The sequence below is a fragment of the Strix aluco genome, chromosome Z (assembly GCF_031877795.1).
Source record: "Strix aluco isolate bStrAlu1 chromosome Z, bStrAlu1.hap1, whole genome shotgun sequence".
Classification (NCBI taxonomy): Eukaryota; Metazoa; Chordata; class Aves; order Strigiformes; family Strigidae; genus Strix; species Strix aluco.
In genome coordinates, this window is record NC_133971.1 from 58,143,092 (window position 1) to 58,156,892 (window position 13,801).

A 13,801-nucleotide genomic window follows, 5' to 3' on the forward strand; every position below is an offset into this window, starting at 1 on the left:
GTAAGAATTTATAAAGCACAGATAATTTAATGCTGAAAAAAGTGGTTCTCAAGGCATATAAATAGTATAATCATTATTTTAAAAACTCATCCATTTCATAGGCATCATTCAAAATACAAAAAGCAATTACAAGAATGAGAATGGCCTTTCAAAATGAGATACAAATTGCAGTGTCCTCTTTCACTAAACCTCTCAAGTGAAAGCAAACCTTGCTGCTTCATTTATGTACTGCTACTATTTCTGAAAATCCTCATGGTTAACACATTGCATTGTTAGACTAGTTGGATACAAAACACAGCGTATGATCAAACAATATTCTGCCTGGAGTGTTTAAAAATTATACCAAAGAATGCATGTTCTTACAGGAGGAATGAATAATGGGAGATCTTAATAAAACATTAGTAATCATGGTACCATTTCAGAACAGTACCACAGCACAATTAATTGTACACCTGAAAACATGCACACATTTTTCATGCCTTCTTAAATTAATACAAATCTACATGATACATAATGAAAATATACAAATTAATGGTTATCAGGAATACAGTGTTATAAAATTAAAAAGATTTTTAGTAGACAACTTTTAGAAACTCGTAACATGTTTAATGTATGAATAATTTAGGATGAAGCATTTAGGCATTATATATACACAGAATTTCTACTAGTTTAGCTGAAATTCATTTAGTTGTCTATTTGAAATTGCTGTGCTGTTTTAAACTTACAGTAAACATACTGGTTCAAATCATAAAGCAGTCTCACAAAAAACTATAACTAAAAATGATACTGTGGCCACATCTCACAGTTAACCTGATACAGCTTTGTGTACATCAGTGTTTTGATGTGTTAACTTTGGCTAGGGTTGAAAAATCACAGCAAAAACTGTAGTGGTAATTTGAGATGTTACCACCACACACACATCATCAAGTATTTCCCAGACAGATACTGACATCCCCAAAGCTAAAGCAAGTTTTATGACTGCTCCTTATCCACTTCTGTACAAAACCAGGCACTTAATTACAGAGATATCCAGCTGCAGTGTTGGATCACTGCATAGTTTGCTATGTATATGAACTTCCTTTGTCAGTGTAAGGAACTGTGTTAGACTTTGTTTGTCTCAACATTGCTGCTTCACGACTACCACTTCTTGGCCTCAGCATCCTGTTGCTCTGAAGGAGTACGCTTTGGAGGAGACGCAGAGTCCCGGTTGAAACCATGACATCCGCTCAAAGCAAGAACAACGACAGCCTTGGCAGTGCCTGCCAAGTTGTACCTGCGCACAAGCTGGGTGAAGAGGAAGTCGGGGTGAGGAAGACATGCAAAGGCTGAAGGCACCGCAGGTCGAGCCCCTCCCCCCCCCCCCCCCCCCCCCCAGCCAGCACGACCACCATGAACACCTGGGCATGCGCCTATGGAGGACCACGGGGCGGCACATATTACAATGAGCTCCGTGGAAATGGGCGTACTCTTCAGAGGAATCGTGGGGACTGGGACAATAAAAGGACTGTGTACTCCTCTCTTGCTGCACCTTCTTTGACACCTGTTACTTGGAGCCGGGACTTCAGCGGAGCTTGCAGCTTGGAGCACCATCACCTGCACCGAGCCCAAGCCAACATCACTGGATCCCTGGTGGTGGTGGTAATTAGCTGCGTATCTACCGTTTTCTTGCTTAGGGATTCTGACTTTTCCTTCCTCTTCCTCTCTGTCCTATCGCTATTACTAATTGTTACGGGAAATAAAGTTCACAAGGTTATACAGCATCTGACCTCGTTTGTGTCTTAATCTCGCTCTTGGGATCATTTAAGAACCCGCCCCGATATCAGATCAGGACAGTCAGACAACAAGTATTGCTGCTCAACTACTGTTTAAGTGTTAGTCATATTAGTTTAACCTGTAACAGCTGCTCACTGATTATTTGTCCCCTGGTTAAATATTTCTTTATCTGTAGAGGTTGTGACAGCATATTTCAACAAAAGTGGAAACACTACCTCATTTTTGTTGGTGGATGACAATAAAAGAGGTACTTCTCTAGCATGCTTAAAATGTCTTGTGACTATTAGTTTGCAGAAAACTGGAACTGGAGTGGAAACTTTCAGTCAAGTGAGAAAGGCAGGCAGTCCAAATGCTGAATTACTATCAGCTTTCACTTAATGGGTTTTAAACTAGATTGTTACCCAATACATATGTGAAGCGCTAAGGCTTGGACAACAGGCCCAAGCCAGAGTTGACCTATAGATGAATCCTGTATGTTTTATAACTGATAACCATTGTGCTAGTAGGTATTGTACTAAGTTATAACAACCCACTTATGCTGATGTAAAAAATGGTAAAGCATTGAAATACTGATGCCTGAACAACAGGCCCCAAGCCAAAGCTGCTAACTTAGCATGTAGTCATTAACAAAATATGTAAACTCACCAGTGAAAGATACAGCTTAGACAGAATATAATCAGTAGGGAGGATGAAAGGCCGAGTGAATGTATCCAACTTTCCTTGCTCAGCCTTGTTCAAGACTGAGAACCCAAGTATTTGGCCTAGTTAGAAACTCCCTTGGTTTCCCCCGCTGAGCCGTGGCCAGGCTTTGGGTGGAATCCAACAGCAGAATGAAACCAGAAATTTTCCATTCAAATCAAAGGTGCCACTTATTCTGGCTTGCTGATCTCTAGTATATAAGGCTGGATCCACTTGCAGCGACTTTGAATGCCTCACCTATGGATGAATGCATCGCATAGGACTTCCCACTTGCCAGGACAGGCTCTCCAAATCCTTGCTGTAACCAGGGCTCCCCAGCGACTGCAGATCTGGATACGTATGCAAGTGGTGATGTATCTTTCTTAATCACTGTTCTCTCTCTCATGTAGTAATGATTTGATGCGTTACCCTGTATTTTCCTATTTGTTGCTTTAGGTGCATGTTCTTTTCTTACTGCATGTTTTCTGTATTACTCTGTTACATTATTTAGTTATCACCAGTAAAATATGCCTACTCTTCTCACTCTGGTGTCTGAGTTTAATTGGTATCCTTAATCAGCAAAACAATATGTGAATGTTCTGTGGAACAGAAGGTTCATAAAAGATGCAGAGAGACTAGTTTCTGAAGCACTCTTGATCAAGGTGGATTACCTCTTGGGGTCTGTTCTGCTAGCAGTTTAATCGGGTAAATGTCCGATTTTTCTCCCATCATGTTACTTATAGTTTATTACTGAGTGTAAAAACGAGTCAACAATTCTGGAAAACAATTTCTCTGGATCACTGAGTACTGAATTTTAGAGATCGACAGTGGTTAGAACAGAACCCTCCACAATAAGATCTAAAGAGATTTCTAAAGATGTCTTATTGTCAAGAGGGGATTAATTTAGAAAAGCAGAAGACAGCTTCTTTGGTTTTTCTGTATTTCAGTTTTTCATAAAGTCAAGATGTACCTTGACAGATCAGCATCCCAAGGTGTTTCTTGCTACAAATACTTTTATTCAGCTGTCTTTATGATGAAACAATATTCAGGTGCCATGACAGTTCTGTAGCTTTAAACACGCAAAATGCCAGAATTAGTAGACACCAACACTATTGCTGCATCTGTGATTACCATTCCAGTGGTAGAGAGTAGTGTAATCCAACTGCTCTCCCTCAATTCCCAAGAGCAAAGACTGTGCTTCTTGCATGTCCTCGTGGTTTCAGCACACAAAGGAGAAGGAGGCTAGTGATAGTTACACTCTCTGCTCCTGCCCTCGTAAATGCCCAAGAAAAGCTCTTGCATATGAGACTAGTGGAGCAGAAGACACTAATGGAGATCACATGGTTCACACTGCAGGAAATAGAGTAATGCCCCATCCTTACACTGTATATGAGCTACCACCTGGGTGACACTATGGGTGGACACTGGGTGACCACTGGATGGTCAGAGTAAGAACTTCAGTTCTTACCTTTTAATTTAACCTTTTAATTTTTGTGTGAGGAATTACTATCAAAACCAGCATGTATTCTTATGGCAAACATCCTACATAACTGTTCAAGTAGACTGGCTTTTCTGGCAAGGTCTAAAACAAATATTGGTGGAGCTTTGACAAAGCTAAAAAGAACCTCTGTATCGTGCTCTTCCTTCTGTAGTCATCTTTTAGAAAACGAACTTATCTCTGAGCTACAGCACAGCTGGCTTTGTAAAAGGTGTCTTGATAAACTAGCTACAAAACCCTGTTTGAATCCAAAGCAAAAGTCTTTGAAAAAAGTCCACCTGTGGTGGTTTAGCCCCTGCCGGGGTCTGAGACCACGCGGCCGCTGCCCCTCCCCCACAAAGGGAGTGAAATACAAAGCCCCAAGACTGAAATAAGGAAAGGTTTAATACAACAATGCAATAGCAACACAACAAACAACAGCAATAACAATAACAGTAATAGTGATAGCAATGAACAGAGCAAAATAGCTACCAAATACAGCAGTGAGAAGCACGATGTACAAAACCACGAGTGCACCCCGCTCCCGCGCCAGGAAAAATGTGACCTGCCAGGATGTGACATCCCCATGGTATCTGAATAACCCGGCTAGAGCTCCCCCCCACTGCTGGGGAAACTTAACCCTATCCTGGTTAAACCAGGACACTCCCATAAATGTATGTCTTCTTTACAATAATGGTATTCTTTTCTGGGTGGAAAATACTTCAAAGCATTTCACAGGCCCTGCATTACCATTTTTCTGGGGTCTTCTGCTCTCTTTGACATCTTGCATTATCCATTCCATTATCCATTGCTGGGATAACACTTTTCTCCTTTTTCTCCTCCTTTGTTGGTACAGATGAGAGTGTTATTTCCACTGCATGCCAGTGCTGAGATATTTCAGAGCATATTTGAGCCATAGCAAACACCAAGTTAGAAAAGCCTAGCACAATTCACTGACTCATCTAGTAAAATTGAATAAATCAGGCTAGAAACAGCCTGGCTAGATTGAAAAGAAGCAACTCTGAGCAGGTAGCATGAAGATCACAGACAAGAGGAAAAACATACCCGATAAACCAGCTCAACTATATCAGGAGAAGAATGATTTAAGAATGACCAGTAGGATCTGCGTGGGGGGACTAGCTGACCAAGCCTCTAGAGTGCTGAATGCTTACTGAAAAGCAAACATTAAAGTATTTCTGGTTAATCCCACAACTCCTTTCCTCTTTCCCAGTAATTAACAGCTCACTAAGTGATTTGGCATTATTTGCTATCACTGTAGGAAGACTGGTAAGCATCCAAAGGCATCAACAACCCAAATGTTCATTACATAAGTGTTTAAGGAGAAAGAAATCAGAGTTTATGAACTGCCAGAGTCCTTTCAGAGCAATCAGATGGTATACAAAATGTTGGTAAAATTAATAACTGCCACACTAACTGTGATTGACAAAAACAGACACTCAAACAATTTGCTGTAGAAAGAAACAGAAGGAGGGGTATTTAAAATTACTCAGGTTTGCAGTATTAAAATATGTTTATAACTATAAATAGTTATGAATATTATACGATTATATATAATGAAATTCTAAATAGCACATCACAGATCAACCACTTCCATTCTTAATTGCATTCTCTTATTCTTGCCTAAGGGTAACAAAGGATGTTGATGACCCAAGCACTAGCATTGGAGCCCATCTTTGCATACTAGAATCAAATACTGGAAAGACAATGATGGAATTTCAGGATGACAGTGCAGCTTCTGCTTCATTCACATTTGAATGAAACAACTTACTTTCATGACTAATATCTTACATAATTCATGGCATTTGAGGCATGGTGAGGATGTTGTGATGAGAGAAAGAATGAGAGAAAACTGGATTAAGATCACATTTGAATAAATAAAGGCTAACTTTTAAACTCCACTGCAATAAGTAAAATGGCAACATCATGTGACTGCTATATTAGAAAACAGCAGTGTTCCTTCCTGACTAATTATATGTACTCAGATATCATCAATGCTGTACTTAAAATAAGTATTTGATTAAATGGCCTGTTTGATTCCAGTTACTAATGAAAAATATCAAGCTAAATCTAAATTATTGGAGAAAATACTGTGGACACTAACTACCATAGAGGGACAGAGCACCTAGCTTCCTGCTGTGGTGTTCCAAAGAAAACTCTAATAAAATGACTAAACATGGGTGAATTAATTGCCATGCAGTGTCTAATGTAATAAGTTTAAGGACAAATATTCTTGCAATGGTGGTCATCTCAGAAGGATGGTAACCACCCCTGGTCCTCTGTCAGAGGTTTTTTTTTTCAAGGTTTTACTCTGACTGAAGGAAGTTTGATACAAACCTTCAGGTAATTGATATACTGAGGCAATAATGTAATTTCCCAGTAGCTGTTTGTTTACAGTTTTCTAAATAACCAAGTCATATTTAAAACCTTTACTCACATTTTGTTCATATAGATGCCAAAGTAGATCCACTTATTTCTTCATTTGCTTTTCTTCTATTTGATGAACTGTGAATTGGTCTGATGTCAAACTCAAAATCTCAAGATGCCTGAAATATATTGTAGTGTTTTGGTTTTGTTAATGAACACAAGTTAACTGGAAGTAGGTGCTATGGTATGGGGACCATTCTACTTCACTTTACTGGAACAAGCATGACATGGCTACACATAAATATCAAATGACTGCAAAGGAAGATCAAATTCAGGAATATAATCTGAGTATTCATAGAGCACCCTCATTTTGAACTGTGTGTTTCCAGAAGCCCATGTATTTGCCTGAGTTGCAAGTAACACCTCACAGTGGCATGTCTAACACAGTGTGAAAAGTGGCCTCATGGGAAAAGTTGCCATATTTACTCAATAATATAAGCAATGATACTTCACTGGAGATGGCAAACTTTCAGGACAGTTGCGGTGGCCTAAGTTTTTGAAGTCCTAATCACCCTCTCCTGAGCCCAAGATACACTTCATCCAGGGAAGGAAACCAATAGAAATTTGAGAAATGACCAAAGATTCATCAAAAAATTAGGCCTTTAACACTCTTGAAATACAAAAATATTTAACAGAGTAAGATGCTTTACCCTACGAGCAGAGGGTTTTGTGAAAGAAAATACGTTTGTAAATCCAGATCCTAAAATATCCTAATTCAATTTTAAAGACCTTTTTTTCCCACTTTGATGAGTAAGCCAAGCAATTGGCACACAATCCCTGTACAGTGCTACTAACAGAAATGGATGTTAAGCCTTCCTAAGGGAAAAGATTGATATATACTGTAGACATGTTAAAATCCAATGGTAAGTAAGAACTAATACAACAGGTTTACACATACAAGAAAATCAGAACAGGGACTGAACGAGCCTGCAGTATTTTCCATTAATTACTGAGTTTCCAAGAAAATTTACACCTGTTTCTAGGTCCAGGAAATAGTCTGAACTAGCACAGGTATATTCTATTTTAGAAGGTGTATGTCGCTCTCCCATTCTTCCCTTTACCATCCATCCCAATTATCCATTATTATCCATCCTAAGCCTCTACAGGATTTTGGTTTCATTCAGGCAGGATGATTTTAGAAACATTTGTGGTTTGGATCAAGATGTTTTAGAGGTCTTGAATGTTGCAGGATGAGAAACCCATTTCCATTCCGGTTTTACTCGGAAGTATTCCAGATGTAATTACAACCCAGTAAAGGATCTAGTTCAGAGTCCTTAGATGCAACAAATTGTCTGAGAGTTGTCTAATAGTACCTGCTGACCCATTAAAATGCATCAACTACAGTTCAGTTGAAACAACTGATCATTTTGTGTATCTACTGTCAAATATCCATTGTGTTTCACAAAAAGTTCAAAATGATTAGAGGTGGTATTTAGCAGCAACATTTGCATTTACATAAAAATTACTACATTGGTAATTGCAATAATTTGGTTTAAGGACACTAGATATCTGTCCATAAACTAAAATCCTATTAAAGAGCTGTTCTGTTACACAGTAGCAGTCATTCATGTTTTTATCCATTTCCATAGAATCATAGAACAGCAGAAGTTGGGAAGGATCTCAAAAGCTCATCTAGTCCAACCTTTCATGGAAAAGGGAGCCTAAATGAGATTATATAGCACCCTCTCCAATCATTTATTGAAAACCTCCAATGATGGGGATTCTACCATGTCCCTGAAGAGGTTGTTCTAGGAGTTTTCAGGGCTGTATAGTGGGGAAGCTTTAGCCAAGCCAGGAGGCAGACAGGTACCTCATTGCAGCAATATCAACTATAGCCTGCTGCTGCACCATGGTAACCAAGCAGCCAGAGGACTTCTATGGCAGCAGCACCTGGAGAGCACATCCAGAATGGGACATGGGACCTGCCAGTGCCTAGTGTGCAGTTGGGTGGGTGGGCAGAGTCCAGGTGCCCCAATTCCAGCACTGGCTCCCAGAGTGGCTCCGTCTCTGCCTGGGTCCCAGTTCACAGGCTCTCAGTAGCTCCTGGAGCCTTGCAGAGGACAGGTGTGTGCCCATGAGGAGGTGCCTCCCTGTGCTTGGATACCTAAGTCCTGTGCATCATTAGTGTTCTCCACTTGTTTTTCCCCCTCTTTCAGGTCTTGTTGAGTGTTCCCTTGACTCAGACAACTCTGTCAGCTCCTATCTGCAGAATGAAAACTGCTCCTATATCAAGACATTAATGCTAGCAGTTTTGCAGACAGATGGAAGCAAGAAAACAATTTCTGAGCCTCTTTCTGACACCAGGAGGAGAGAGACAAAAACAGCCAAGGTGGGGTAGAGGCATAGCCTACTTCCTCTTTGAAAGTAGATGAGCTCTTGTTTGAAGCTGCTGAGGCCTTCAACCTGAATGGAAGAATCCCCCACCTCCAGCCTCACACCTGACTGGTTTAAAATAATACACTGGACAGTTTGGTTTTATCATCTAAATCAGTGAGATTGGCAAGCTGTAGCTTATCAGTTCAGAGGAATGGCCTGACCATGGAACTGCACCACTGTCACAGAATGAAGCAAGTATAATACAGTTTAATGTTTCTTTCCTTAGGTCTGGTATTTTCCTGTTGCTTATCAACTACCACAAGGTCAAGGCCCTGAGGGCACTAGTAAGCCTTAATTGTCCTAAGTGGCCTCCCATGGGAACCTCACTCATGCACCCTCTGTCCAGACACCCCCATTTAAGCTCAACCCTGAGCACCCTGTCCTGCCCTGAGTTATAGAGAAGGTATGCCTGTCTCGAGTCCTGTTGCCTGCTGTTCCTGATTGGATGTGCTGGATGGACCCTGAACTTGACCCCTTGGCTTGCTATGTCTGGGGCTGTCAATGCACCCACCAAAACTGCCCTTCTCAGGTGTTATGGAACTGCCCTTTGCAGAGGAGGGTGCTGTCTGTGCTGTGGTCATCCTTGGATTCCAGTTTGTTGCCCCTTGTAGAGCAGCCCTTGTTCTTGTTACTCCCTGATGCTCAATTGCTCCTTCCTTGCCATTTATACTTTATATTTTACATTTCTGTTGCTCTCTCTCTGTTATATCCCACTGTTGACCATAAGAGTCTAAGAATGTGGTGCTTTTCAGTGGCTGTTTTTCTAGCAAAGTCCTGGAGCAGAGTTTCACATGACTGTAAGCATTTTGGGAATGTGGGTAAATAGCAAGGTAGAGTGTAGGATAAGATTTTTTTTAACAAGCCTTTCTGTCCATGCAGGATATTCAATGTGTTGCTGGATAGCCTTTTTTGGAGATAGGTATTTTGCAAAAAAGCTCAGGTTTTTACTACTTGTTAAAAGTATTAAAACGTGGGAAGGGGACAGCTCTGTTTTCCTTTCTCTTTTTCTTTCTCTGGGCTTGGGACTCTGGATAAAGGTGTAGAGCAGTCCAAACAATATATAGAAGGGGTACGTGCTAAAAGACAGTAGCCCTGTGTTGTGTACTGCAGTATTTTTACACACCAGCAAGTTTCTGGGGATCTTTCAGCTGCCCCAGTTCTTTAGCACTGAAAGAACTGCAGAATCAGTGAATGTTCTTTTTCATTACTTTTTTTTTTTCCCTTTTCTTGGCAAAGTCCATGCAAACCATCATGGGTGGTACTCCAAAGGCCTTTCTGTCCAACCAAGAGGTATTCATTAAATTGTCATTGTGTCCCAGAGCACTCTCAATGCCTTTATTTGTGGCCAAGGAGCATCTGAGTGCCTTTCTACTTGACCCAGATGTCTCAATGGCCTATCTTTGGAGCCAGTGTCCTTAAATGACCTTTCTGTGTGCCATGGGGAGCTCTGAGGGCTTTCCAGTGCATCCCAGAGACCCTGGAGTGCCTTTCTGTGCTCCAGGGTCCTCCTTGTGCTTTTCTGTGTGCACCAGGCAACACCAAGTGCTTCCAGGTGACCCCCGAGGGGGCTCTGAGTATTTCTGTATGGTCCAGGGGCCTCAGATATCATTTTGGCAAGGCCACAGAGTCTTCTGGCAAGCTTTCTGTGTGTGCCTGTGTGTCCCTAAGGGTGAAACCACAGCAGTAAGTTGGCTATTAGAGGGAACAGGGGAATCCCAGTCAGGGCTGTATGTGCATGCATGTGCATGTGTGTGTGTGCGTGGGAGAGGGTCTGTACCAGCAACTGGAGTGGCATAGCTGATTGGGGTTGGGGAGGTCTCATACGTCCATGTGCCAGCAACTGGGGTAACTGGGAACTGGAGGCCAGCTACTGAGCAGAGTGAGTGCAGCAAGAATCAACTAAAGAACAAAAAGGGTTGAGTACTTTCAAAAGAGGATGGAGTTGCTGGACACTGTGGTTTCCTTTCCACCAGGAATATCAAGGAATAAGAGCCTGGGGGTAGGGCATCCCAGACACTTGGGTTCCCTCCAGTGCTAGGTGGGCAGCAGGGTCTGGTGGTGGTGCCAATGTTTTGGCATTTAGATTTGAACTTTTCCAGCTGGTGGCAAAAGGAGGAGTAATGGGAAATTAAGATGAAGGAAGGAAAGGAGAAATGCAGCTGGAGAGACAAACTGAAGTGACCACAAGCAGGCTAAACACAGTTTCTGTTTTCCTTGTTGCTGTTGTTGAAATAACCAAAATGTTAGAATGCGGTAACAAGAAAACTCAATATGAAGAAAAATCTCGAATATGGTGAACATTAAGTTAACAAATAAAAATCGCAATAGTCCCCACTATAATTGCAGTGGGCTTGTTTAATGAGTCGTTCCCCTAACAGCAGAAAACTTTGTTCTGCACATGAACAGCCTCCTTCTTCAGCCGCTGGGTGGCACACGGCTGTAAATTGAAGAAACGCAGACTGTGAAGAAAGGACGCACACAGAAGCAGCCAACGGTTCCACGTTGAAAAAACGCAGTAGCTCTGCTGATCCAGAATAATATTACAACGTCCGTTTTAGGAAGGCTTTGGGTTTTGGAGAATGTTGAGAAAATGAAGGTAACCAGAGCTATGTCTAAGAACTCCACAAACCAGTTTGGAGCTTGTCGGGGGGTGTGGCAAAGGGCTCTGTCCTGCCGGCAGTGGATGCTGTGTTCGCTGTTCTGTGTGTTCCAGCTCAGAGTAACTGAGCCACCCGGGCATCCACCAATTTGCTTCCAATGTCGCAAAATGCAACCCAATGGGGACTTTTTCAAGATTCCCCCTTTGGAGGCAGTGGTACCCATGATCTTGACCTCCATTCGAATACAATGTCCGGACAACCAAACAAACATCTATCCACTGCACAGGATGTCTCCTGTGACTAATGTGGATAGGCAAACAAGTTTAAAGAATGCCTTTCAAAAGAGAGAGAAAAAAAATCAGGGGTCTTACTGGTGTCCCAAGTCAGTCCAGGGATCTGTGGTTCCTTCTCAGGAAAAGTTCCCAACGCTGGCATGAAGGTCCCAGAGACTCCCTGGATCTGCGGCAAACACAGCAGAGGGTCCCTGTTCGGGCACCCAAATGTTACCATAAAAGCTGGCAGAGGAACTCTTTAAGACTTGTTTTGGAGTTTTAAAAAGCAGGCATTCTTTATTGCAGCTCTGGGTGCACACACAAATAGTTTCGCAAAGGTGAGCGCACCCCAGATCTATAAGTGGCAGCTAATATACAGTGAGATTATATATATTTATAACTTTTCTGAGAAATAAATTACATATGCATTAGATTCCCTGGAACTAATTACAATATCTGCATCCTAATTACGCATGCACTTTCTTGCTGGGTGGTGGTCTTGAGGGGTCCCTGGTGGTCATTGGTAGCCTTCCTCACCATGTCTGCTGGTTGACCTCAGGTCTGTTTAGGAGGTGCTGTGCAGCTGTATTGCGTCTTGAGCTGGTTTGTATTAATTTGTCCTGACCTTGTTCCTGTTATGTTCAAGAATAGGCCCCAACTGTCTCATTTATTACTGTCTTATCTTCAAACCCTTTTCTTCTTCACAAAAGCACCAACCTTCAGCTGTGTCTGTACATTCCAGAAGCTACATGGACATTGACCTACTTTATTCCCTGTAAAAAAAAATATTTAACAGGATGAAAAGCAAGATGAAGAGGGGAAAAAGAATTGTTAGCAAGATGTTTTGACTTACAGTCTCATTAAATTTTTGTCTTTCAATTTTGGGACATGAGTGGATGATAAAAGGAAAGAAGGTGAGGCAAAGTTTGGATATTTATCTAATAATTTGGTAACAATTTAGTCTAATTTCTGTGTTAGTCAGGTCTTTATCTATATAGTATGGTATAAGCTAGTGTCCTCCAGATGTATCACTGTAGACAATGTTTCCTACAATGTATGTGTAACCCTTTACAATTTACACAGAAGGAGATTTAATCTTCTGATAACTGTGTTTGTGTTCTGGCTTTGCTTTGGAAGACATATGCAGCTCACAAACCAGACATGCATCTGATCAAAAAATCACTGCGTCACACAAGTTTTATGGAAGATGAAAGGTATGTTTCTACACATCTCTGTGTACATGTCTATATCCATTGCTCCTCCATTTGGCAATGGTATTCATTCAGAATCAGAGGGTTTCCTATTGGCAATGACCAGTCACTGCCATTGGATAATTTTTCTCCATTTTCTGTAGTTGCTTTGTTCCATGATATACTCCATGTTTTCCTCATGTTATGTAAATTTGCAGGAAATATCTGTAGAGTGATGTATTTGGAGATGGTGAACTCAATTTCAAAAGAAAATACTTTTACTGAAAATAGTACACCTATACCTGTCTACATTGAAGTCTTACAGAGAACAGATCAAGCCAGAGATCAAGTTACAAGGATGTAATGAGCTACTGCTGAATCATCTGGTACAGAATAAATGATTATGTGCAGACACGTAGTCTGATAAATAAAATATATTAAGTGACTACACCTTAAATGTAGGTTGTTACACTGTGGTATCATTTCTGTTTGCCTGGTTTTACTACCGGTGACATTTTCCCATTCACCTTCTCCCCAGTAAACTAATCAGGATTTTTTGTTTAATGTGTCAGGACTGAAAGGAGAGAACTTTGAATGACAACTTATCTGAAAATTAGAAACAATACTGGAGCTTATGTAAGAACGAATTTAGGAATCTTACAAGTTATCTTCCCCCTGCAGAAAAAAAACAAGAGCAAGTTTTATACTGTTCAGTTACTAGTAATCAGGGCACTTCCCTAGGGCCTGGTTACTCAGATTACAGTCCTTGTTTTACTTGACTCAGAGGTGACAAATGCAACTAGATGACACAACCTCAGGACTGCAGAATCACACCATTTGTCTCACTAGTGACCTTAGCAATTCATCTATGAGGGAGAGATTTTGACCTTAAAACAGTCTCAGCCACAATACATACTGCATATAAGACTGTGAGGATTAGTGTGTCAATTAAAACACAAAGGCCTAAAATCAAGTCTTTGCTATCTTCAA